The 25,902-nt window shown below is 39.8% G+C and overlaps 2 pseudogenes; one reads left to right on the forward strand and one right to left on the reverse strand.

The window, feature by feature from the left end:
* Positions 1–1,389: 1,389 nt before the first annotated feature.
* LOC118641233 lies at positions 1,390–8,832 on the forward strand (annotated as a pseudogene).
* An 80-nt stretch (positions 8,833–8,912) lies between these two features.
* Positions 8,913–9,743, reverse strand: LOC118641234 (annotated as a pseudogene).
* Between the last annotated feature and the right edge of the window lie 16,159 nt (positions 9,744–25,902).

Here is a 25,902-nt window from a genome sequence, read left to right on the forward strand (position 1 = left end):
GAAATGAAGAACACATCAGAGAGAATCAACAGTAGATTAGATGAAACAGAGGACTGAATCAGCAATTTGGAAAATAAAGTAGCAGAAAACACCCAATTAGAACAGAAAAAAAATTAAAAATTAAAAAGTGAATATAGTTTAAGGAGCCTCTGGGACAACTTCAGACATACCAACATTCACATCATAGGAGTTAACAGAAGGAGAAGAGAGAGTTCAAGGAATGGAACATCTATTTGAAGAAATGATGGAAAACTTTCCTAAACTGGTGAATGAAATACACATACAAACTCAGGTGGCACAGAGTCCCAAACAAGATACCCAAAGAGGCCCAGACCAAGACACATCACAATTATAATGCCAAAGGTTAAAGACAAAGAGAGAATCGTTAAGGCAGCTAGTTTCTACAGGGGAGCTCCCATAAGACTGTCAGCTGATTTCTCAACAGACACTTTGCAGGCCAGAGGGTTTGGCAAGAAATATTCAAAGTGATGAAAAGCAAGGACCTATATAACCAAGATTATTCTACCCAGCAAAGCTATCAGTTAGAATCACAGAACAGTAGACCCTTGATTTTGCAGGCTTGATTTAATAAACTTTGGATTGAATGGACAAAATTTCCAGCCCATACGTCATATGTGAAAATTAGCACCCTGTTACTTTTAAATTATTTGCTTATAATTAAATTAGCAGATTATTATTTTTTATTAATTCACTGTTGTTTTTAACAAATTTTAGTGACTAGGCTATAAGTTGGAAGCAACACTGTAGTAATTTTGCCAACATAAATAAATATTACATACCTACAACTATAGACTACATATCTAAATCCAAGAGTCACTGCTCATAAACAATGTTTGGTGAATGATTAACATGTGATCACACCACATTGCATGCAGTAATTGGTTCTGTTGTCATGTGGTGGGACTCTCTGCAGCAGTTTTAACACATACTGGCTGATGTTCCCACATGCACTAAGCCACACCCCAGCCGTGTGCATTTGTTTACTCTTGGTGATGGTGAATGCACACATTTACTAGACCTATTCAGTATAAATTTAAAATTAAAATTATACATATAGTAAACTTTTCTGTGAAATTAAACTTTTCATACATACTTAATTTTAATTACACAAATGTGTCTACATAAGTTAAAACAGGTAAGGTAACTGATTTGTCAATTTCTTAACATACGCATTTGGAAAACATACTTTATTATATACTGGACTCCCTCGCCTGAATTAGTCTGTTATATTGAGATTTTACTAGACAGATAAAAAGTTTCCAGAGCAAAGAACAGCTAAAGGAATTCATCACCAACAAACAAGTATTACAAGAAATGTCAAAGAGACTTATTTTAGAAGAAGGAAAAACTGCGGGCCCCGCCTTGGTCATGATGGTCCAGGGCTTCCAGAGCAGCTACCAGACTTCTTTGGGCCTTGGAAGCTGATAGTGGCCAAGGCCCACACCATAAAATCAGTGGATGTGGAGAAGTTAGCTGGTGAATTGCACATATCATCTCTCCCCAAAATGATGTTTGGAGACAACAAGGTTTAAGAATCCAGCGTGTTTCTGACTTGGGGATTGAGTTTAAAGCTACAGATGCATTCAGAGGTGTAAGCAATCGCCAAGGAATGCTTCAAGAAGTCTGAGCAGGAGAGTGGCAGGAAAGAGGGTGAACACTTCAAGGAGGTTGTCAAACCATACAACTGGACCTATACAACTGGAACATTACTTGGAGAATCACTTAAGTTGAAGGCTATACCTACAACAGATCATATAGATAGAAATTGAAAGCTAGAGAACAGATTACGATTTTTGAAGTTCTCCTGTTTGAGGATGAACTTCATGATCATGGAGTTTCAAGCCTTAGTGTGAACATAAGAGTAATGCCTTCCAGCTATTTTGTTGTTGTTTTTGCTGTTGTGGGTTTTCTTCAGAATCAATGGAGTGCTTATCGTAATGAATGACACAAGACTTTACTATGAGGCCGACAAGATCTATGTATTATGAGAATGAACATCACTAGAAAGCTAAAATTAATAATTTAATGCATGGTTCACCTTCCCTCTTCACAGATCCTAATGAAAAATCACAGTATTTACTGATCAAGAAGGTAGTTTGTGCTATGGCCTGTTTGGCTCACTGATTGGAGGGTCAGCCAACAGACCAAAGAGTCATGGGTTTGATTCTGGTCAAGGTCATGCACCTCGGTTACAGTTTGGTCCCTGGCCCTGGTTGGGATCGTGTGGGAGGCAACCAATCGATGTGTCTTTCTCACATCAATATTTTTCTCTCTCTCTCTCTCTCCCTCCCATTCCATCTGAAAATATATATTCGGATGAGGATTAAAAAAAAAAAGAAGGCAGGTTGTGAGAATCCAGTATTTCCAGAAAGAGTTGATTATAATGCCGCAGACTCACAAAAAATGCACCTGTTGAACAGGTGTGATGTACCACATACTCCCCATGGAATCTGATGGGGACCCTGGCTCTATGGAAAGGGGTATTTTTATTATGAGAATTAATTGCCTTGACTATGTGCAGATTTTCTGTAGTCTTAAAGAAAAATAAATAAATAAAAGATTGTTGCAGGCAGGTTTCACTAAAAACAAAAATGGTAAAAAATATAAATAATAAAATGGCAATAACTAGATATCTATCAACAATAACTTTAAATGCAAATGGAGTAGATGCTCCAAACAAAAGCCAGGGGACTGAACAGAGAAGAAAACAAGATCCTTAGAGATGCTGCCTACAAGAGACTCACTTGAGGTTCAAAGACACACACAGACTAAAAGTAAAGGGATAAAAATATATTTCTTTTTTTGGTTAATCCTTACCTAAGTATATTTTTCCATTGACTTGTAGATAGAGTGGAAGGCCGGGAGGGAGGAAAGGAGAGAGAGAGAGAGAGAGAGAGAGAGAGAGAGAGAGAGAGAGAGAGAGAGAGAGAGAGAAAGAGAGAGACATTGATTGGTTGCCTCCCACACAACCCAGACAGGACTGGAGATTGAACCTGCAACCCAGGTATGTGCCCCTGATTGGGAAATGAACCCTCGATCCTTGTGTCCATGAGCCAACACTCTAACTGTTGAGCCAAACTGGCCAGGGCAAAAAGACATTTCTTGAAAATGGAAACAAACAAAATAGTTAGGGTAGCAATACTTACACTAGACAAAATATACATTAAAACATAGGCTATAACAAGAAACAAAGAATGACCCAGTAATTCCACATCTGGGTATTGAGCCAAGGAAACCCAAAACACTAAATCAAGAAGACATATGCATCCACATGTTCACTGCAGCATAATTTATAGTAACCAAAATATGGAAGAAACCTAAGTGTCCACCAATAGACAAATGGATAAAGAAGTGGTGCTTCTATACAATGGAATATGACTCAGCCACAGAACAAAGAATATCTTGCCATCTGCTGTAACCTGAATGTACCTGGAGGTTATTGTGCCATATGATTTCACTTATATGTGGAATCTAAAAAAAACAAAACAAAGTAAACAAACAAGCAGAACAGAAACTGACTTATAGGTACAGAGAATGTTGATGGTTGCCAGATGGAAGGGGGGAAGGGGGGGTGGGTAGAGGGTATGGGTAAAAAATGTGAAGGGATAAAGAAGTAAAAATTAGTTGTTACAGAATAGTCATGGTGCCCAGCAGGTGTAGCTCAGTGGTTGAACATCGATCCATGCACCAAGAGGTCACCAGTTCAATTCCCGGTCAGGGCACATGCCCAGGTTGTGGGCCAAATCCCCAGTCGGGGGCATGCAGGAGGCAGCCAGTTGAGAGAGATGTTTCTCTCTCCCTCTCCCTTCCTCGCTCTCTAAAATCAAGGGGAAAAAATTAGGGAAAAAAAAAAAAAGAATAGGCATGGGGATGTAATGTATAGCATAGGGGATATACTCAATAATATTGTAGTAACTATGTATGGTGTCAAATGGGTACTAGGTTTATCTGGGTGATCATGTCATAAGTTATATAAATGTCAAATCCCTGAGACATATACTAACATAGCATTATACATCAACTGTAATTGAAAAGTAAATTATTTTTTAAGCCCTGGCTAGGTAGCTCAGTTGGTTAGAGTGTTGCCCCAGTACATTAAGGTTGTGGGTTTGATCCCCTGCCAGGGCACATATGGGAATCAACCACTGAATGCATAAATAAGTAGAACAACAGATCAATGTTCCTCTTTCTCTCCCTCTCTCTTTCTAAAGTCAATAAATAAAAAATTAAAACAAAATTAGTTTTTAAAATGCAATTGATTTTATATTTTGTACAAGATATTGATCTTTTTTATATAATTTTTTATTAAATTATTTTTGTTACAAATGTTTCTCCTTTTTTTTCCCCATTGACACCCTCCTCCCCATCTTCCCCACCCCATACCCGGCTTTGTTGTCCGTGTCCATCGGTTATGCGTACATGCATATAAGTTCTGTGGTTTATCTCCTTTCTCCCCCCACCCCACCCCTTCTGAGGGTTGTCAGTCTGTACCCTACTTCCATGTCTCTGGGTCTACCAAATTCCTCAGATTGTTATGTTCGTTATATTCCACAAATAAGTGAGATCCTGTGACATTTGTCTTTTTCTGCTTGGCTTGTTTCGTTAGGATAATACTTTCCAGGTCCCTCCATGTCGTCTCAAAGGATAAGAGATCTTTCTTTCTTATAGCTGCATAGTACTCCATTGTGTATATGTACCACTGCTTTTTTATCCTTTCGTCTACTGATGGACACTTGGGCTGTTTCCAGAGCTTAGCTATTGTAAATAGTGCTGCTATGAACATAAGGGTACATATATTCTTTCTGATTGGTGTTTCGGGCTTCTTAGGATATATTCCTAGAAGTGGGATCACTGGGTCAAATGGAAGTTCAATTTTTAGTTTTTTGAGGTAACACCATCTTGTTTTCCATAGTGGCTACACCAGTCTGCATTCCCACCAGCAGTGCACTAGAGTCCCCTTTTCTCCACACTCTCACCAACACTTGTTGTTTGATGATTTGTTGATGGCGGCCATTCTGACAGGTGTGAGGTGATACCTCATTGTTGTTTTAATTTGCATCTCTCTGATGATTAGTGACGTTGAACATTTCTTCATATGTCTCTTGGCCGTTTGTATGTCCTGTTTGGAGAGGTGTCTATTTAGCTCCTCTGCCCATTTTTTAAATGGGTTCTTTGTCTTTCTTTTGTTGAGTTGTATGAGCACTCTATATATTTTGGAAATTAACCCCTTATCTGATATATCATTGGTAATTATGCTCTCCCATACAGTGGGTTGCCTTTCCATTTTGATGGTTGTTTCTTTTGCTGTGCAGAAGCTTTTTAGTTTGATGTAGTCCCATGTGTTCATTTTGTCCTTTGTTTCTGTTGCCTTAGGTGATGTGTCAGTGAAAATTCTGCTGTGTATGGTGTCTGAAATTTTGTTGCCTACATTTTCTTCTAGGATTTTTATGGATTCACGAGTCACATTTAAGTCATTTATTCATTTTGAGTTCATTCTTATTTATGGTGTAAGTTGCTGGTCTAGTTTCATTTTTTTTTTTTTTTTTGCATGCAGCTGTCCAATTTTCCCAACATCATTTATTAAAGAGACTGTCTTTACTCCATTGTATGCTCTTGCCTCCTTTGTCAAATACTAATTGAGCATAATGTTTTGGGTCCATTTCTGGGTTTTCTGTTCTGTTCCACTGGTCTATGTGCCTGTTTTTATGCCAGTACCAGGCTGTTTTGATTACAGTAGCTTTGTAGTATAATCTGATATTCGGTACTGTGATCCCACCTACTTTTTCCTCCTTTTTTAAGATTGCTGTGGCTATTTGGTTTTTGGTTCCATACAAACTTTTGAAGTATTTGTTCTAGTTCTGTGAAATATGTCGTTGGTATTTTGATGAGGAATGCATTGAATCTATAGATTGCTTTGGGTATATATTGATCTTATATCCTGCAATTGTGCTAAACTGATTTATTAGATCTAATAGGGTTTGTGTGTGTGTGTGTGTGTGTGTGTGTGTGCGCGCGCGTGCGCGCGCATCCCTTAGAGTTTTCTATGTACAAGATAATGGCATTTGCAAATAATGATAGTTTCACTTCTTTCTTTCCAATTTGAATGCCTCTTTATTCTTTTTTATCTTTTTTCTTTACATCATTGTCCTGGCTAGAACCTCTAGTACAGTGCTGAATAGAAATTGCAAAAGCAAACACCCTTGCTTTGTTTCTGAACTTAGAAGAAAAGCTTTTAGTCTTTCACCATTAAGTGTGCTATTACCTGTTAAATTTTCAAAGATGGCCCTTGAAGATTGAAAACGTTTCCTTCCATTTTTATTTTGTAGACCAACTTGCATTCCTTGGATAAATCCCACTTGGTCATGTGTATAATCTTTGTTATATGTTACTGGATTTAGTTGTGGGTTGAGAATTTTTGCATCTATATTCATAAGGAGTATTGATCTGTAGTTATATCTTTCTCTGGTTTTGGTATCAAGATAATATTGGCCTCATAGAATTATGTGGAACATATTCTCTCCCCTTTCCTATGAAACTACATCACACAAAAAATTTGTGAGTATTGGTATGCCTTTTTTTAAAAATGTTTTTAAAATTTTATCAGTGAAGCCATTTGGGCCTGGATTATTCCTTGTGGAAATTTTTTGATTACTAACTCAGTTTGTTTGTTTGTTTGTTTGTTTGTTTGTTTGTTTATAGGGAGAGAGAAAGGGAGAGAGAAGAGATAGGAACATCAACGAGAGAAAACATCAATTGGCTGCCTCCTACATGCCCCCCACTGGGGATTTGGCTCACAACCTGGGCATGTGCCTGACCAGGAGTTGAACTGGCGACTTCTTGGTGCCTGGGTCAATGCTCAACCAGTGAGCCACACCGGCCGGGCTCTTTACTTGGTACAGATTTATTCATATTTTTATTTTTCCTTGAGTTAGTTTTGGTAGTTTGCATTTTTTTTCTAGGAATGTATCCATTTCATGTAGGTTATCTTATTTGTTGGCACACAATTGTTCATAGCATTTCTGAATACTCCTTTTTATTTTTGTGTAGTTGGTAGTAATGTCTATTTTTCATTTATGATTTTTAGTAAATCATCTTCTATCTCCCTCCCCTTTTGATCAGTCCAGGTAAAGGTTTATTGATATAAATTGATCTTTTCCAAAATACAAGTTTTGGTTTTGATTATTTTTTTCAGTTTTTCTATTTTTTATTTCATTTGTTTTTCCATTCTAGTCTTTATTTTGTCCTTCCTTCTGCCTACATTAGGTTTAGTTTGCTCTTATTTTTCTTGTTTTTTTTTTTGTTTTGTTTTTTTTTTGAGGTGAGACTTTTTGTTATTGATGCGATCTCTTGTCTTTTTAAATTTTGGCATTTTCAACAATAAATTTTCCTCAAAGCACTGCTTTTACTACATCCCATATATTTTTGTATGTTGCAGTTTTGTTTTCTCAAAACATATAAAAATATTTTCTAATTTGCTTTATGACTTCTTCTTTAACTCTTTGATTTCTTATGTATATCATTTAATTTCAAAATATCTGTAGCCCTGGCCAGTGTGGCTCAGTTGGGCGTTGTCTTGTGCACCAGCAGCTTGTCAGTTTGATTCCCAGTCAAGGGCACATGCCTGGTTTGCTGACTCAATCCCTGGTGGGAGGCATATAGAAGGCAGCCTACTGATGTTGTACTCTCACATTGATGTTTCTCTCTCCCTCTCCCTCTCCCTTCTTTCCTCTTTCTTTAAAAATCAATAAACTATTCTTAAAAAAAAAAAAAAAAAAAAATAGAAGCAACTCTGGCCATGGTGGCTCTGTGGTTAGAGTGTCTGTCAGTTCATGCACTAAAGGGTCATCGATTAAATTCCCAGTCAAGACACATATCTAGGTTGTAGGTTCAATCCCCGATCCTGGTCAGGGCATGTGCAGGAGGCAACCAATTGATGTGTCTCTCCCACAATGATGTTTCTCTCTCTGCCTCTTTCCACTCTCCCTAAAAATCAATGAAAAAATATCCTCAGGTGAGGATTAAAAAAACAAATTTGTAAATTTTCCAAATAACCATTTGTTAATTATTTCTAATTTTATTTCATTTCAGTTGAACTACATACTTTGTATGATTTCAGTCATTTTAAGTTTATTGAATCTTGTTTTATGGACTACTATATCATCTGTTCTGGAGAATGTTCCACATGCACTGAGCAAATATGTATTCTGCTGTTTGGGGTGGAGTGTTCTATGGGGATGTCCTTTAGGTTTAGTTGGTTTATAGTGTTGTTCAAGTCTTCTGTTTCCATGATCTTCTGTCTAGTTGTCTAGTTCTTGTATTCATTATTGAAAATGAAATACTGACATCTTCAACTATTACTGTTAAACTGTCTATTTCTCCCTTCAATTCTGACAATTTTTACTTTATGTATTCATTATTAGGTGAATACATATTTATAAGGGATTGACCCTTTTATCATAAAACATTCTTATTTGTCTCTAGTAACAATTGTATCTTAAAGTCTATTTTGATATTAATATAGCTACTCCAGTTCTCTTTTGGTTACTCTGCACGATGTATTTTTTTCATCCTTTTACTTTCTATCTATTTGGGTTTTGGAATCGAAAGTGTTTCTCATATATTTGATCTAGTTTTTTAAATACATGCTACTAATATCTGCCTTTTAATTAGAATCCATTTACATTTAATGGTATTCAGATAAGGTAGGATTTATGTCATTTTGCTATGTGCTTGCTGTATGTCTTATGCCTTTTCTGTTCTTCTTTTCCTCCATTATGCTTCTTCTTTGTTAAATAGGTATATCATAGTTAACCATTTTAATTTCATATCAATTCTTTTTTTTTTTTAGAATGAAATTGCATTAAACATTTTTTATTTTCATAGTCTATCCTTTACAAAGAAGATAAGAAATTTCTGAAGTCCACCATTGAATTCTTTTGGGATTCACTTTAAGAAACACTCTTTGTTGAAAGAAGTGTTTCTTTTTTTTGTTCACTTTTTTGTTGTTTTTTGTATTTTCTTATTCTTTTTTAAAATTTGTTTTTATTGATTTTTTAAGAGAGCGAGAAACAGAAACATCAATGTAAGAGAGAAACATTGATCGGCTGCCTCCTACTGGGGATCGAGCCTGCAACCCAGGCATGTGCCCTGACCTGAAATCAAACTGAGACCTCGCAGTCCATGGGACGCTACTCAGTCCACTGAGCTGCATTGGCCAGGCTATACTGCATTGCTCACATTGTTCGAAGAGCAAGTGGGTGTTGAATGTTCAGATGTAGGTGTTCTGAAAATCGATGCTGGGCTCTAGTCTTTGGTATCAGACATAGTACGATTTAAGTTTGCAGAACTTGGAGTCTTCAGACTGAGTTTACTGGTAGAAGCGGCAGGACTGCTCTTCGGTGCTGACAGAGATTCCGCTTTTTCCATGATAACCTGTTTTGTTGCATGTTTTACAAGTAATCAGCAATATACTTTTGGAGCCTTTGTCCTTTTCTACAATTTTTGCTTTAAAACTGAGTGTATCATTTTTTGCTTCTTGATTAAAAAGTTTCTATATTTTGGGCGTCAGTTTGGGCTTACATTTGAGGCACACTCAAGACGTATCTAGAACAGCAACTGGCAACAGCACAGGCGCCTTCCTTCAAAAGTGCATTTGGATCGCACGCAGGCCCAGACGAGGTCACGGGCCTGGCCTGCCCGCTGTCGTAGCGCTTCTGCCCCATCGCCACCACTGTCCCCAAGCCATCAAACCTGGTGACGAAAGGCCATATCCATTCTTCTATTTGATTTTTAGAGTATACAGTGGTATACAAAAGCTTTGCTCCTATATAGCTTCATTCTCCCCTTTCTGCTATTATTGTCATACAAATCATACCTTGTGTGCTCATCAACACAGACTTGTAATTATTCTTTGATGCCGCCTTTTATATTTATGTTTATACTATCTTTTATATCTACCTATATCGTTGCCTTTACTGGTGTACTTTATTTCTTCATGCAGATTTGAGTTACTGACTAGTGTCCTTTAGTATTTATTGTAGTATTATTGTAGGTTAGCTTCTAGTGGTGAATTTGCATCTATTGTCCTTCGTTTTCCATCGCCTGCTCGTCTCCATGCTGCTTGCCGAGGAGTCAGACCTTAATTTAATCGAGGATTCCTTGCGCATGATGAGTCAGCTCTCTCTTGCTGTGTTCAAGGTTTTCTTTGACTTTGGATCTGACAGTTTGAACATTATGTGTTCAAATGTATATCTCTTTGGTTTTATCCCATTTGGAGTTCACTGAATTTCTTGGATATGCAGATTAAATTTTAAAAAATCAAGTTAGGAAAGTTTTCCAGCATTTTCTTCTTTAAATTTTCTTTCTGTTCCATTCTGTCTCTCCTTTCCTTCTGGGACTCGCATTCTGCATCTGTAAGTACACGGAAGGTGTCACCCAGGGCTTTGAGACTCGTTGTTTTTTTTTTTTTAGTCTTTTATTTTCCTCTTCTTCTGACTAAATCATTGCAACAGACTGTTCTTCGGTTGTCTGATTTTTACTTCCATCAGTTCAAATCTACGATTAAGTTCCTCTGTGAAATTTTTCATTCCAGCTATTGTACTTTTCAACTCCAGAATTTCTATTTTTTTTATTTTTTATCCTCACCCAAGGACTTTTTTTTTTTTTGCATTTATCTTTAGATAGAGCGGGAGAGAGGGAGGAAGAGAGAGAGAAATATCAATGTGAGACAGACACATCGAGTGGTTGCCACCCTCACGACCCCAACTGGGGCCAGGGACAAACCACAACCAAGGTACATGCCCTTAGCGGGAACCGAACCTGGGACTCTCCAGTCTGCGGGCCGATGCTCTAACCACTGAGCCCAACCTGCCAGGGCCAGAATTTCTATCTTTTTTTAAATAATGTCTATCTCTTTATTGAGATTCTCTGTTTGATGAAACATTATTTTCATCCTTTTCCTTAATTCTTTAGAAATGACTCTTCAGTTCTTTTTTTATCCTCACCAGAGGACATTTTTCCATTTTTTGTTCAGGTAGAGTGGGAGGGAGAGAGAGGAACAGAGAGAGAGAGAGAAACATCGATGTGAAAGGAACACATCGAGTGGCTGCCACCCGCACAACCGACCAGGGCCGGGGACAAACTGCAACCGAGGTACATGCGCGGTAACTGAACCCGAGTCTCTCAGGACCGCAGGCCGACACTCTAACCGCTGAGCCAAACTGGCCAGGGCAACTCTTCAGTTCTTGATAACATGTTCATGATAGTTGATCTAAAATTATTGTGTAGTCAATCAAACTCTGGGACTGCTTCTATTGGCTGTTTTAAGCTTGCATGTAGACCTTATTTTTCTGATTAAATGTGTGTCTCATTTTTGTTGAATACGGAATGTTTTGAATTATGTAATATCAAAGCTATGAAGATCAGATTTCTCCCTCCCCAGGAGTTGTAGTGGCTCCTGTTTGCTGCTGTTGCTGTATGTTTAGTGAATTCCTGGACTAGTTCTGTAACGTCTGAACTCTTCGTCATGTGTGGCAATTCAGTGGTTGGCTAATGATTGGACAGAGATTTCCTTAAATGCTTTGAACCTATAGTCCGGCCAGTGTGGCTCAGCAGTTGAGCATCAACCCATGCACCAGGAGGTCACCAGTTCAATTCCCAGTCAGGACACATGCCCAGGTTGTAGGCCAAATCCCCAGTGGGGGCATGCAGGAGGCGGCCAATCCATGTTCTCTCTCATCAATGTTTCTATCTCTCCCTTCCTCTCCCTTCCTCTCTTTCTCAAATCAATAAAGAAAAAAAAATGCTTTGAACCCATAGGTCTGACAGCTTTGGCAGAGAGTTTAATGGGCTTCCATTTGTGCTTACTCAGAACCTCCAAGTCAGCTCACAGTGAGAGATGGTAGTATGTTCAGGCCTTTCCTAAACATATGCACGTGTGTGGACTTCCATTTTCCAAAGAACATGTCAGGGCTCTTCAAGTGCCTTATGGACATCTCATTTTCTGTTTTTTTCAAGTTTTTGGCCAGCGTCTTGTTAGCCTCATCGGGTATGGCCACTCACAGCTGCATTGTGAGGCTCCGCCCCGTTTACATGCACACATTCTCCACCTCTCGTGGCCATGTCCTCAATGGAGATTCCCACAGTTTTTAAAGTAATCAATATTCAATTTCCTAGTAAGGGCACCATGGGCACGTTGATGAGACAACTTTTCATTGTAAAGGACATTCCAGTGCCAGTGTTGGGAACCAGAAACATGCACACACATCTCAGAACTCCCTCTTGAGCTCGTGGGTCAGTGTCACTTAGACAAGAACCTCTGCTTCACAGTAGTGAGGCGGTGTGATTGTGGTCATACTGAGAAACTTACCTGCTCAGTTGTTGCATTTTCTCTTTTTATTTATATATTTTTATTTGGCAATTTTTAAAAAATTTGTCTTTATTGTTGACTGTATTACAGATGTCTCCCTTTTTTTCCCATTGGCCCCCTCCTCCCCAGTCCTGCCCCCCTCTTGCCTTACCCACACTATTGTCTGTCTTCACTGGTAATGCATATATGCATAAAAGTTCTTTGGTTTAGCTCTTCCTGCCCTCCCTCCCCACTTCCCTTTGAGGTTCATCAGTCTAACAACCAATTTTTACTCCTGAATTCCCTTATCTTTTTCACCCATCCCTCCAACTCCCTCCCATTTGGCAACCAACAAAAAGTTCTCTGTATCTATGAGTCTGTCTCTGTTCTGCTTGCTCATTTTATTTGTAGATTCAATTGTTGATATATATGTATTTATTGCCATTTTATTGTTCATATTTTTGTTCTTCTTCAAGAAGATCTGTCAACATTTTCTATAATACTGGTTTGGTGGTGATGAACTCCTTTAGCTTTTTCTTGTCTGGGAAACTCTTGATATGTGCATCGATTCTAAATGATAGCTATGCAGGATAGAGTAATCTTGGTTGTAGGTCCTTGCTTTTCATCCCTCTAAATATCTCTTGCCACTCCCTTCTTGCCTGCAAAGGTTCTTTGAGAAATTGGCTGATAGTGTATGGGAGCTCCGTTGTAAGTAACTAGCTGCCTTCCTCTTGCTGCTTTTAAAATTCTCTCTTTGTCTTTATCCTTCAACATTTTGATGATGATGTGTCTTGGTGTGGACCTCTTCAGATTCATCTTGTTTGGAACTCTCTGTGCTTCCTAGACTTGTATGTCTGTTTCCTTCACCAAGTTAGGAAAGTCTCCTGTCATTATTTTTTCAAATAGGTTTTCAACTTCTTGCTCGCTCTCTTCTTCTTCTGGCACTCCCATGATGCGAATGTTGGTATGCATGAAGTTGTCCCACAGGTTTGTTATACTATGCTCATTTAAAAAAATTATTTTTGAGATTTCAAAATGGCAGCAGAGTGAATGGATGCTACACAGATGATCTCCCAGGACCAAACTAGAATTACAACTAAAATAAAGACAAATCAGGAAAAGGCAACAGAAAAGCAGCTTGAGAGGACCATATAACCAGGGACATTGAATCAAGCCTGGTAGGTCTGCAGAGGTGCGAGAGGGGGGCTGGGAGCTCACAAACAGCAGCGGTCTTAGCTGTGAGCAGCACCCTTGGGGTTAAAATCCTAAGCCGGCTCCACAGTGCACTCCCAAAGGCTGGGACAGAGCACTAAATTATCTACAGCCACTCACCTTGGGCTCCAGCAGAGAGAGGGCAGACTGGACTAGAACTATGTGGGGACACTCAGGATTTGGAGGGTGCTCAAAGTTTTTGCTGAGTTGCAGCTACGCAGGACAGTGGCCATCTTGCTCCTTTCCAGAACTCTGGGGAGAAGCAGCAGCCTCTCCTTCAGGGATTCAACTCCACCAAGCTGGGCCAAAGAAATGTAAATGGAGGCTCATTAACAATCAGCATCTGCCCCACCCTCAGAAAAACCTCTTACACTGAACACCTGAGGGAGATTTTTATTCAACTGAGAACCCAAGGCTCTTCAAGTAACTGAGACTAATTGCCTCCAGGCAAAAAGCTAGAGGATAACAACCTTTCCTGGGCTTGAAAATCTACCCAGGAAAGTAAGACTTGACAGTGGTGTGTAATGTGGGCCCTCCCATGCTCATCTAAACCCAGTGGAGGGAGTCAAAAACAGCAGAACACCAACATCCACAGGGAAAAATTGGCAGGCTCCAAAACCCACTGAGATAGCTAAAATGGTGAAACAAAGACACAAATCCCAAATGAAAGAAGAAGAAAACTCTATCGAAGATGAGATAAATGAAATGCAGTTAAGCAAGTTATCAGAGGTAGAGTTCAGAGCCATGATCTTAAAGAAGCTCAACAGCATGAGTAAGGATATCAACACCATGAGTAAAGATATAGGAACACTGAAAACCAACCAAGTGGAAATGAAGAATGACATAACAGAAATAAAGAACACATTGGAAGGACTAACCAGCAGAGTAGAAGAAGCTGAGGACCGGATCAGTGAATTAGAAGACAAGGTAGAAAAAAATCAACCAATCAGAAAACCAAAAGGAAAAAAACAATTAAAAAACAGGAAGACAGCTTAAGAGAACTGTGAGACAACTGGAAACATAGTAACATTCACATCATAGGAGTCCCCCAAGAAGAAGAAGATGAGCAAGGGTTAGAGAATATAATTGAAGAAATAGTGACAGAAAACTTTCCTAACTTGGTGAAGGAAGAAGGTATTCAAGTTCAAGAAGCACAGAGAGCCCAAAGTAAGAAGAACCCAAACAGGCCCACACCAAGACACACAGTAATTAAAATGCCAAAAATTAAAGACAAAGAATCCTAAAGGCAGCAAAAGATAAACAACAGGTTACCTACAAAGGAACTCCCATAAGGCTCTCAGCTGACTTCTCAAGAGAAACACTACAGGCCAGAAGGGAATGGCATGAAGTAATCAAAGTTATGAAAAACAAGGATCTGAATCCAAAATCTATCCAGCAAGGCTATCCTTCAAAATAGAACGTAAAATAAAGAGCTTCCCAGACAAAAAAAATAAGGCTGAGGGATTATGTTAGCTCCAAACCAGCATGGCAATAAATCTTAAAAGGACTGCTGTAATTAGTAGAAGAAATAGGAAGAAAAATATAACCACAATAAACAAAAATGGCAATAAATAAGTACATATCAATAATCACCTTAAATGTAAATGAATTGAATGCTCCAATAAAAAGACACAGACTGGATTTCCGGTCAAGATGGCGGCATAGGTAAACGCAGTATCGCGTCCTCCCACAACCACATCCAAGTTACAACAAAACTACAGAACAACCACCATTCAAAACCGCCTGAAATCAAGCTGAATGGAAGTCCTACAACTACGGAATTAAAGAAGCTGCATCGAGACTGTGGGCTGTGGGAGCTCATGGCTCTGGGCCAAACGCCCTATGTGGACATTGACCCCTTTGAGATGGCTGCATACCTGAAAGACGGTTACCGAATAGCCCAGCCTATCAACTGTCCAGATGAACTATTTGCTGTGATGGCTTGTTGCTGGGCCCTAGATCCAGAGGAGAGGCCCAAGTTCCAGCAGCTGGTACAGTGTCTCACAGAGTTCCACGCAGCCCTGGGAGCCTATGTTTGACTCTCCTCTCAAATCCCACAGCATCCAGGTGGAAAGTGCCCGTCGGGCTCATGTGGAGCCAGCCACAGACGCTGCATCCATCCCGCAACCCAGCAGAAGCACATTGTCTTCCAGAACACCGTGCCTTAGGAATGCTTTAGAATCTGAACTGTTTAAGACAGACTTAATAATGTGGAATATTTTCTAGATATCACTTTTATTAGGTTGAACTGAAAATGTTTTTGTAAATTTTTTGGCTAAAACATTTTTAAAACACAGATACTTTGGACTAGGGGTACTTTCTTACAAAATAAATAAACAGTTTTTGAAATTGTTTAAACACTTGGAATAGCTATCTTAGTGCCAACTGCTTTTTATTTTTTTACTTCATCAAGGTAATGTAGGTGATTCACCTTTAAAGTTTTTAAAATATTTATCACTAGTCTTGGGAATGGTTTGTCTTCGAGATGCAGTACTTTTTCTTAGGAAAAGAAAAGCAGCATAAAAAGATGTCTTGTTTGCCTTATACAAGAAAAGGCAATATTGGAGGAAGAAAACTTAAACGCTAGAGAAAAAAAAAAAGAATTAAAAAAATACTCATTAGAAGCAGAAACTGCCCTTTTGTGGAAAATTGTTTTCTTCTTCTTTTTTTTTTTTAATGAAAAGGAGTTCTACTTTTTTTTATCTTTAAAGAAGTAAGAGTTGAGTTCAATGAAACATCTTAAATTTGGCAGAAATTAGCTTCTCCATGAGCCAGAAGTAGGTTTGGGGTAGGTCAGTAGTAAAGAACAGTGGTTATATTTATTTTTACTCTCTGGAAAAGGTGATAATTTCAGAAAGTGAAATCACATTTCTAAGGTTAACAGTCCCTCTTACTGCACCTAGAATAGTGCTATGCACAGAGTGGGTGCTCAAGCTGTTGTGGGTTAAAAAATGTAAACTGGTAAATTTTGTGCTTATGTTCAAAACACTTGAAAAATTAAAGGATTTGTTTTATATTACGATGATATTGAAAATATCGTTCCTAATCAATGATACGTTGTGTCTGGTAAGTCTTTGAGCATGCAGCAGGTAGATACCATATTTTATTTCAGAAGTGTTTCGCCCTGGCCAGTTTGGCTCAGCGGTTAGAGCGTCGGCCTGCGGTCTGGAGAGACCCGGGTTCGGTTCCCGCTAAGGGCACGTACTTCGGTTGCAGTTTGTCCCCAGCCCTGGTTGGTCGTGCGGGTGGCAGCCACTCGATGTGTCCCTTCACGTCGATGTTTCTCTCTCTCTCTCCTTCCTCTCTCTCCCTCCCACTCTATCTGTACAAAAAATGGAAAAATATCCTCGGGTGAGGATAAAAAAAAAAAAAAAAAAAAAAAAAAAAAAAAGAAGTGTTTCACCCAGACTCCCAACCCCTAATACAATTACAGCTAACTACTCAGCCTCCAGGTTCTAATAAAAAGTTGTAATTATGATTACAAAAATAAAAATAAAAAGACACAGACTAGCTGACTGGATAAGAAAGCATGACTCACATATATGTTGTTTACAAGAGACCCCCCTCACAACAAAAGACTCACATAGGGATGGAAAAAACACTTCCAAGCAAACAGAAAGGAAAAAAATGCTGGGGTAGCAATATTCATATCTGACCAATTAGATTTCAAAATGAAGGCCATAACTAGAGACAAAGAAGGCCACTACATAATGTTGAAAGGATCTATCCAACAGGAAGATACAACTTTGGTAAACATATTTGCATCCAATATAGGAGCACCAAAATATATTAAAAATCTTCTGGAGGACTTCAGAGGAGAAATCGACAGCAATACAATCATAGCAGGGGATTTCAACACCCCACTGACATCACTGGATAAATCACCTAGACCAAAAAAATTAACAAGAAAACACAGACTCTAAATGAAGCACTAGACCAAATGGATTTAATAGATATCTACAGAGAATTACACTCCAAAACTGAAAAAAATCACATTTTTCTCAAGTGCACATGGGACATTCTCAAAGACAGACCACATGTTAGGGCACAGACTAAGTCTCTACAAGTTCAAGAAGATTGAAATCATATCAAGCATCTTCTCAAATCACAGTGGCATGAAACTAGAAATTAATTGCAACAAGAACATGCAAAGACATTTGAAAACATGGAGGCTAAATAGCATGTTATTGAACAATGAATGGGTCACCAGGGAGATCAAGGAAGAAATTTAAAAATTCCTGGAAACCAATGAAAATGAACACACAACAACACAAAATCTATGGGATGCAGCGAAAGCAGTTCTGAAAGGGAAGTTCATAGCACTACAGGCCTACCTCAAAAAGCAAGAGAATTTTCTAATAGACTACCTAACCTCACAACTTAAAGAACTAGAAAGCAAACAAAAAGAAAACCCCAGAGCAAGTAGAAGGAAGGAAATAAAAATCAGAGCAGAAATAAATGACATGGAGACCAAAAAAAAAAAAAAAAAAACAATTTAAAGGATCAATTAAACAAAGAGCTAGTTTTTATAAAAGATAAACAAGATTGATGGACCCTCAACTAAACTCACCAAGAATCAAAGAGAGAGAACCCAAATACACAAAATCAGAAATGAAAGAGGAGAAGTAATAACTGACACCACAGAAATACAAAGGATTATTAACAAATACTATGAACAATTATATAGCAACAAATTGGACAATCTAATGAAATGGACAAATTTGTAGAAACACAGTCTCCCAAAACTAAACCAGGAAGAGATAGAAAACTTGAACAGACCAATAACAACTAAGGAAATTGAAGATGTAATCAAGACTCTCCCAGCACTATTTACAATAGCTAAGATCTGGAAACAGCCCAAATGTCCATCAGTAGATGCGTGGATAAAAAAAGCTGTGTTACATATACACAATGGAGTACTATGCAGTTATAAGAAAGAAAGATCTCTTATCCGTTGAGACGACATGGAGGGACCTGGAAAGTATTATCCTAAGCAAAACAAGCCAAGCAGAGACAGACAAATATCACTGATTTGTGGAATATAATGAACATAACAGTCTGAGGAATGGGGTAGTCCCAGAGATGTGGAAGTGGGGTACAGACTGAAGAGGGGGTGAGGGGGAGAGATAAACCACAGAACTTATATTCATGTATATATGAACAATGGACATGGACAACAAAGGTGGGGACAGGGTGGGGAGGGAGGGGAGGGGTTAACCAGTGGGGGAAAAAGGAGAAACATCTGTAACAAAAATAAATTCATTAATTAAAAAATAAATAAATACAAAAAAAATTTCACACAGGCTGTTGCACTATAACATCATCACACACAGAACAACGTAGCAAGTCATTACTAAGTTATTACAGCATTTTTTTTTTAAGTGAATAGACATTTAAAAATCTATTTTGGACTTCTGGTCAAGATGGCGGGTAGGTAAACACGGTATTGCGTGCTCACACAACCACATCAAAGTTACAACTAAACTACAGAACAACCATCATTCAAAACCGCCTGAAATCAAGCTGAATGGAAGTCCTACAACTACGGAATTAAAGCAGCAGCCACATCCAGACTGGTAGGAGGGGCGGAGGCGAGACCGGCTGGTCCCACACCCATGTGTGGCCGATAAAAATCAGGAGGACACCTCAGCTAGGAAGGTCCTTCCTGAGGACTGAGGGGTCCCCGTCCCACACCAGGTGCCCCGCTCAGGGTTCCAGTGCCAGGAAGAGAAGTCCCCATCACTTCTGGCTGGAAAAACCAGCAAGAACTGAGGCTCAGGGAGGCTGAAGCGGCTGGAGCCCCAGGCAGCTCTTTAAAGGGCCCGCGCACAGACTTATCGGACTCTCTCCCTCTAAGCTTGGAGGGGAGGCCGCTTGAGGGGCACCAGAGACATACAGGGAAGTAACTGAGCTGTTTGGCACTGGAGCGAGGGCTGGAGAGGGGGCTTTCTCCGGGACAAACATGCTTTCAGAGGCCTTTGTTCCTTTGGTGAGCCCTTCCTGGGGGTGGCAGACAGTCGCCATATCTGGGACTCCAGCAACCTGGCTCACACTGGTAGCCCTGCCCTGGTGACTCCCTGAGGCCCCTCCCCACCCCACCCAACTTTCAGGCCCACCCAAGCTGTTACCATTTGCTTAACTATAGGATTGGCCTGTCTTGGATCCTGCTTCAGGTTTTTCCTAAATTCTTTCAAACGAGCAGCATCTGGTCTCAGCAAGCCCCATACCGCTCATTAAGTAATACACAGAAACAAACACAGGGAAGCAGCCAAAATGAGGAGACAAAGAAACGGGTCCCAAATGAAAGAACAGAACAAAATCCCAATAAAAGAACTAAGCGAAATGGAGATAAGCAACCTAACAGATGCTGAGTTCAAAATACTGCTTATAAGGATACTCAATGAACTCAGTGAGAACCTCAGTGAACTTAGTGAGGGCCTCAAGAGCATAAAAAAGGACCAGTCAGAATTGAAGGAGGCATTAACTGAAAAAAATAATAATTTACACAGCTTCAGTACTAGAGTACGTAAATCCAAGAAGTAAACAATCGATTTGGAATATAAGGAAGCAAAAAACGCCCAATCAGAACAGCAAAAAGAAAAAAGAATCCAAAAAAATGAGGATAGTGTAAGGAGCCTCTGGGACAACTTCAAGTGTGCCAACATTCGCATCTTGGGGGTGCCAGAAGGAGAAGAGCGAGAACAAGAAATCGGAAACCTGTTTGAAACAATAATGGCAGAAAATTTCCCTAACTTAGTGAAGGAAACAGACGTACAAGTCCAGGAAGCACAGAGAGTCCCAAACAAGATGAACCCCAAGAGGCCCACACCAAGACACATCATCATCAAAATGCAAAAGGTTCAAGACAAAGAGAGAATCTTAAAAGCAGCAAGAGAAAGGCAGCTAGTTACCTACAAGGGAGTTCCCATTAGGCTGTCAGCTGATTTCTCAAAAGAAACTTTGCAGGCCAGAAGGGAGTGGCAAGAAATATTCAGAGTGATGAAAACCAAGAACCTACAACCAAGATTACTCTATTCTGCAAAGCTGTCATTTAGAATTGATGGCCATATAAAGAGTTCCCCAGGCAAGAAAAAGCTAAAGGAGTTCATCACCACCAAACCGTTATTATATGAAATGATGAAGGGTCTTATTGAAGAAAAAGATAAAATATATGAACAAACAAAATGCAATGAATACATATCTATCAACAATGGAATCTACAAACAAAATAAACAGGTAGATCAGAAACATTCTCATAGATACAGAGAACATTTTGTTGGTTGCCAGATGGGAGGGGGTTGGGGGAATGGGTCAAAAAGGTGAAGTGATTAAGAAGCACAAATTCATTGCTAGACTGACAAACCTCAAAGGGAAAGGGGTTGGGGGGGTGGGAAGAAATAAACCAAAGAACTTATATGCATAACCAATGGACACAGACAATAGTGTGGGAAAAGGGGGGAGGGGGGCGGGAGTTGGGAGGAGGGGGTCAATGGGGGAAAATGTGGAACATCTGTAATACATTCTACATTCAACAATAAAGATTTAAAAAATAATAATAATAATAAAAATCTATTTTGAAAAAAAAAGAAAAGAAAAGACTCTCCCAGCAAACAAAAGCCCAGGCCCGTACGGCTTCATGGGGGAGTTTTACTGAACATTCAAAGAACTAACACTTATTCTCCTCAAACTCTTTCAAAAAATTCAAGAAGGAAGACTTCCAAACTTGTTTTATCAGGCCAACATAATTCTAATTCCAAAACCAGAAAACGACACTGCAAAGAAAGAAAACTACAGGCCAATATCCCTGATAAACATAGATGCCAAAATCCTTAACAATATATTAGCAAATTGGATACATCAAAAAAATTATTCACCATGACCAAGTGGGATTCACCCCAGGGATGCAAGGCTGGTACAATATTGCAAATCAATAAATGTGATACACCACATAAACAAAATGAAAGATGAAAACCACATGGTCATATCAATAGACCCTGAAAAAGCATTCAAGAGAATTCAGCACCCATTTCTGATAAAAACACTTAGCAATGTGGGAATAGAGGGATCATATCTCAACATAATAAAGGCCATATATGAAAGACCTACAGCCAACATCATACTCTGGGCAAAAACTAAAAGCATTTCCCTTAAGAACAGAAACAAGACAGAAATGCCCACTTTTGCCACTCTTATTTAACATAGTACTGGAAGTCTTAGCCACAGCAATCTGACATGAAGAAAAAATAAAGGGGATCCAAATTGAAAAAGAGGAAGTGAAACTGTCATTATTTGCAGATGACATGATATTATACGTAGAAAACCCAAAAGACTTTATCAAAAATCTACTAGACTTAATAAATGAATTTGGCAAAGAAGCAGGATACAAAATTAACATCAAGAAATTGACAGCATTCTTATACACCAATGATGAACTCACAGAAAGAGAAACTAAAAAACCAATTCCATTTACCATTGCGGCAAAAAAATTAAGATACCTAGGAATAAACTTAACCAAAAAAAGTAAAGGACCTATTTGCAGAAAACTACAGGACATTGAAAAAAGAAATAGAGGAAGATATAAAAAAGTGGAAGCACGTATCTTGTCGATGGATTGGAAGAATTAACATCATTAAAATATCCATACTACCCAAAGCAATCTACAGATTCAACACAATTCCCATCAAAATACCAATGAGATATTTCACAGAACTAGAACAAATACTTCACAAGTTCAAGACCATGAATAGCCACAGCAATCTTGAAAAAGAAGGACGAAGTAGGTGGGGTCACAATACCAGATATCAGGTTATACTACAAAGCTACTGTAATCAAAACAGCCTGGTACTGGCACAAGAACAGGCATATAGACCAGTGGAATAGAACAGAGAACGTGGAAATTGACCAAATACATTATGCTCAATTAATATTTGACAAAGGTGGCAAGAGCATACAATGGAGTAAAGACAGCCTCTTTAATAAATGGTGTTGGGAAAACTGGACAGCTACCTGCAAAAAAAAAGCAACTAGACCATCAACTTACACCATACACAAGAATAAACTCAAAATGGATAAAAGACTTAATTGTGACTTGTGAATTCATAAAAATCATAGAAGAAAATGTAGGCAACAAAATTTCAGACATCATACGCAACAGAATTTTCACTGATACATCACCTAAGACTACAGAAACAAAGGAAAAAAACACACGGGACTACATCAAACTAAAAAGCTTCTGCACAGCAAAAGAAACAACCATCAAAATGGAAAGGGAATCCATTATATGGGAGAGCATAATTGCCAAAGATACATCAGATAAGGGGTTAATTTCCAAAATATATAGAGTGCTCATACAACTCAACCAAAGGAAGACAACGAACCCAATAAAAAATGGGCAGAGGAGCTCAACAGACATCTCTCCAAACAGGACATACAAATGGCCAAAAGACATATGAAGAAATGTTCAACATCACTAATCATCAGAGAGATGCAAAATAAAACAACAACGAGGGCCCTGGCCAGTTTGGCTCAGCAGTTAGAGCATCAGTCTTCTGTCCAGAGAGAACCGGGTTCAGTTCTTGTTAAGGGCACATACCTCAATTGTCCTCAGCCCTGGTTGGGTCATTCGTGCAGGAGACAGCCACTCAATATGTCCCATTTGCATTGATGTTTCTCTCTCTCTCTCTCTCTCTCTCTCTCTCTCTCTCTCTCTCTCTCCCTCTTCCTCTTCCTCCCTCCCACTCTATCTGAACAAAAAATGGTAAAATGTCCTCGGGTGAGGATAAAAAAACAAAACAACAATGAGGTATCACCTCACACCTGTCAGAATGGCCGCCATCAACAAATCATCAAACAACAAGTGTTGGCGAGAGTGTGGAGAAAAGGGGACTCTAGTACACCACTGGTGGGGATGCAGACTGGTGCAGCCACTGTAGAAAACACTATGATGTTATCTCAAAAAATTAAAAATTGAACTTCCATTTGACCCAGTGATCCCACTTCTAGGAATATACCCTAAGAAGTCTGAAACACCAATCAGGAAGAATATATGTACCTGCGTGTTCATAGCAGCACTATTTACAATAGCTAAGATCTGGAAACAGCCCAAGTGTCCATCACTAAACAAATGGATAAAGAAGCTGTGGAATATATACACAATGAAGTACTATTCAGCTGTAAGAAAGAAAGATCTCTTATCCTTTGACATGACATAGAGGGACCTGGAGATCATTATCTTAAGCAGAACAAGCCAAGCAAAGAAAGACAAATATCACATGATCTCATTTATTTTTGGAATATAATGAACATAACAGTCTGAGGAACAGGGTAGACCCAGAGACGTGGAAGTAGGGTACAGACTGACAATCCTCAGAAGAGGGCGTCGGAGGGGAGGGAAAAAATAAACCACAGAACTTATATGCATGTATGCATAACCGATGGACATGGACAACAAAGCTTGGGACAGGGTTTGGGGTGATGAGGAGGAGGGTGTCAATGGTGGGGGAGGGGAGAAACATCTGTAACCAAAATAAATTAATAAAAAAATTCTTATTTGCCATGGCTGGTTTGGCTCAGTGGTTAGAGCGTTGGCCTGCGGTCCAGAAAGACCCGGGTTCGGTTCCCGCTAAGGGCACATACCTCGGTTGCAGTTTGTCCCCAGCCCTGGTCGGTCGTGCCGGTGGCAGCCACTCGATGTGTTCCTTTCACGTCGATATTTCTCTCTCTCTCTCTCTGTTCCTCTCTCTCCCTCCCTCTCTACCTGAACAAAAAATGGAAAAATGCCCTCGGGTGAGGATAAAAAAAAAAAAATTCTTTTTTCTTTTTGCTGCTATGATTAGGTGTTTTTTGCTTCCTTATATTCCAAATCAATGGTTTGATTCTCAGCTTCACCTACTCTACTATTGGTTCCCTGTAAATTATTTTTTATTCCAGTTAGTGCATTCTTCATTTCTGACTGGTCCTTTTTTATGCTCTTGAAGTCCTCACTAAGTTCCTTGACGTTCTCATGAAGTTCCTTAAAATTCTCACTAAGTTCATTGAGCATCCTTATAACCCGTGTTTTGAACTCTGCATCTGTTAGATTGCTTATCTCCATTTTGTTTAGTTATTTTCCTGGAGTTTTGTTCTGTTTTTTCATTTAAGACATGTTTGTTTGTCTCCTCATTTTGGCTGCCTCCCTGTGTTTGTTTCTATGTATTAGGTAGAGTTGCTATGTCTCCTGGGTGTCCTAGGGTGACCTACTGTAGTAGGTGTCCTATAGGGCGCAGTGGCACAGCCTCCCTGGTCACCCAGCTGGGCTCTCAAGGTGCACCACTCGTATGGACTGAACACCCTTCTGTTGGATTGCTGCTGGCACGTCAATGGGAGGGATTTACTCAGGCTGATCAGCTTCAAGGACTGGCTGTGCCCACTGACCACTGACCTCTAACTATCCTGGAGAATCAACTGTGCAGGGGCCCATGAAACAGAGCAAAACTTACTTAGCAGGGCTCTGGTACCCACTGAGTCCATTCATTAAGTGTGTCACTTGTGGAGGTGGTTGGGTGGTGGTGCTTCAATGTGGTCTGAAGCTGTCCACTGGGTGTGCTGGCTCTGGGTCAAAGTCAGCCTCTGCCTGTGTTCTACCCAGGGCCACCTGGCATAAGCTACACAGTGATCTGCAGATGGCTGCTTCTTGTGCTGGTCTTGGAGGTGCCCAGGAAAAGCCAAGCTGTGAACCAAGGCTGTCTGCTTCTAGTGCCAGGCCTGGGGCCACTTCAGAAGAGGTACAGGGCTTACTGAGACTAGGTGCTGCTTATTTGAGAGAATTTAGAAAAATATTAAGCAGGAGCCAAAAAAGGCCAATCCTATGATAAAGCCAATGGAAACAGCTTGGGTGGGCCCAAAAGTTGGGTGTGGCGGGGCCTCAGGGAGTCACCAGGGCGGGGCCAACAGTTGCTGGAGTCCCAGATATGGCTGCAGTCTGCCGCCCCAGGGAAGGGCTCACCAAAGGAACAACAGCCTCTGCCAGCCGTCTGTCCAGGGGAAAGCTGTCCCTCCACCCTCGTCCCAGTGCTAAGTCCATGCAACTAAGACTCAGTTCCCGCTGGTTTTTACAACCAGAAGTGATGTGGACTCCCGTTCCTGGCACTGGAACCCTGAGCGGGGCACCTGGTGTGGGAGGGGGACCCCTCAGTCCTCAGGAAGGACCTTCCCAGCTGAGGTGTCCTCCTGATTTTTTTCCGCCACACGTGGGTGTGGGACCAGCCTGTCCGCTTCCGCCCCTCCTACCAGTCTCCATGTGGCTGCTTCTTTAATTCTGTAGTTGTAGGACTTCCATTAGCTTG

This window comes from Molossus molossus, unplaced genomic scaffold, assembly GCF_014108415.1.
Source record: "Molossus molossus isolate mMolMol1 unplaced genomic scaffold, mMolMol1.p scaffold_m16_p_27, whole genome shotgun sequence".
In the NCBI taxonomy this organism is placed as follows: Eukaryota; Metazoa; Chordata; class Mammalia; order Chiroptera; family Molossidae; genus Molossus; species Molossus molossus.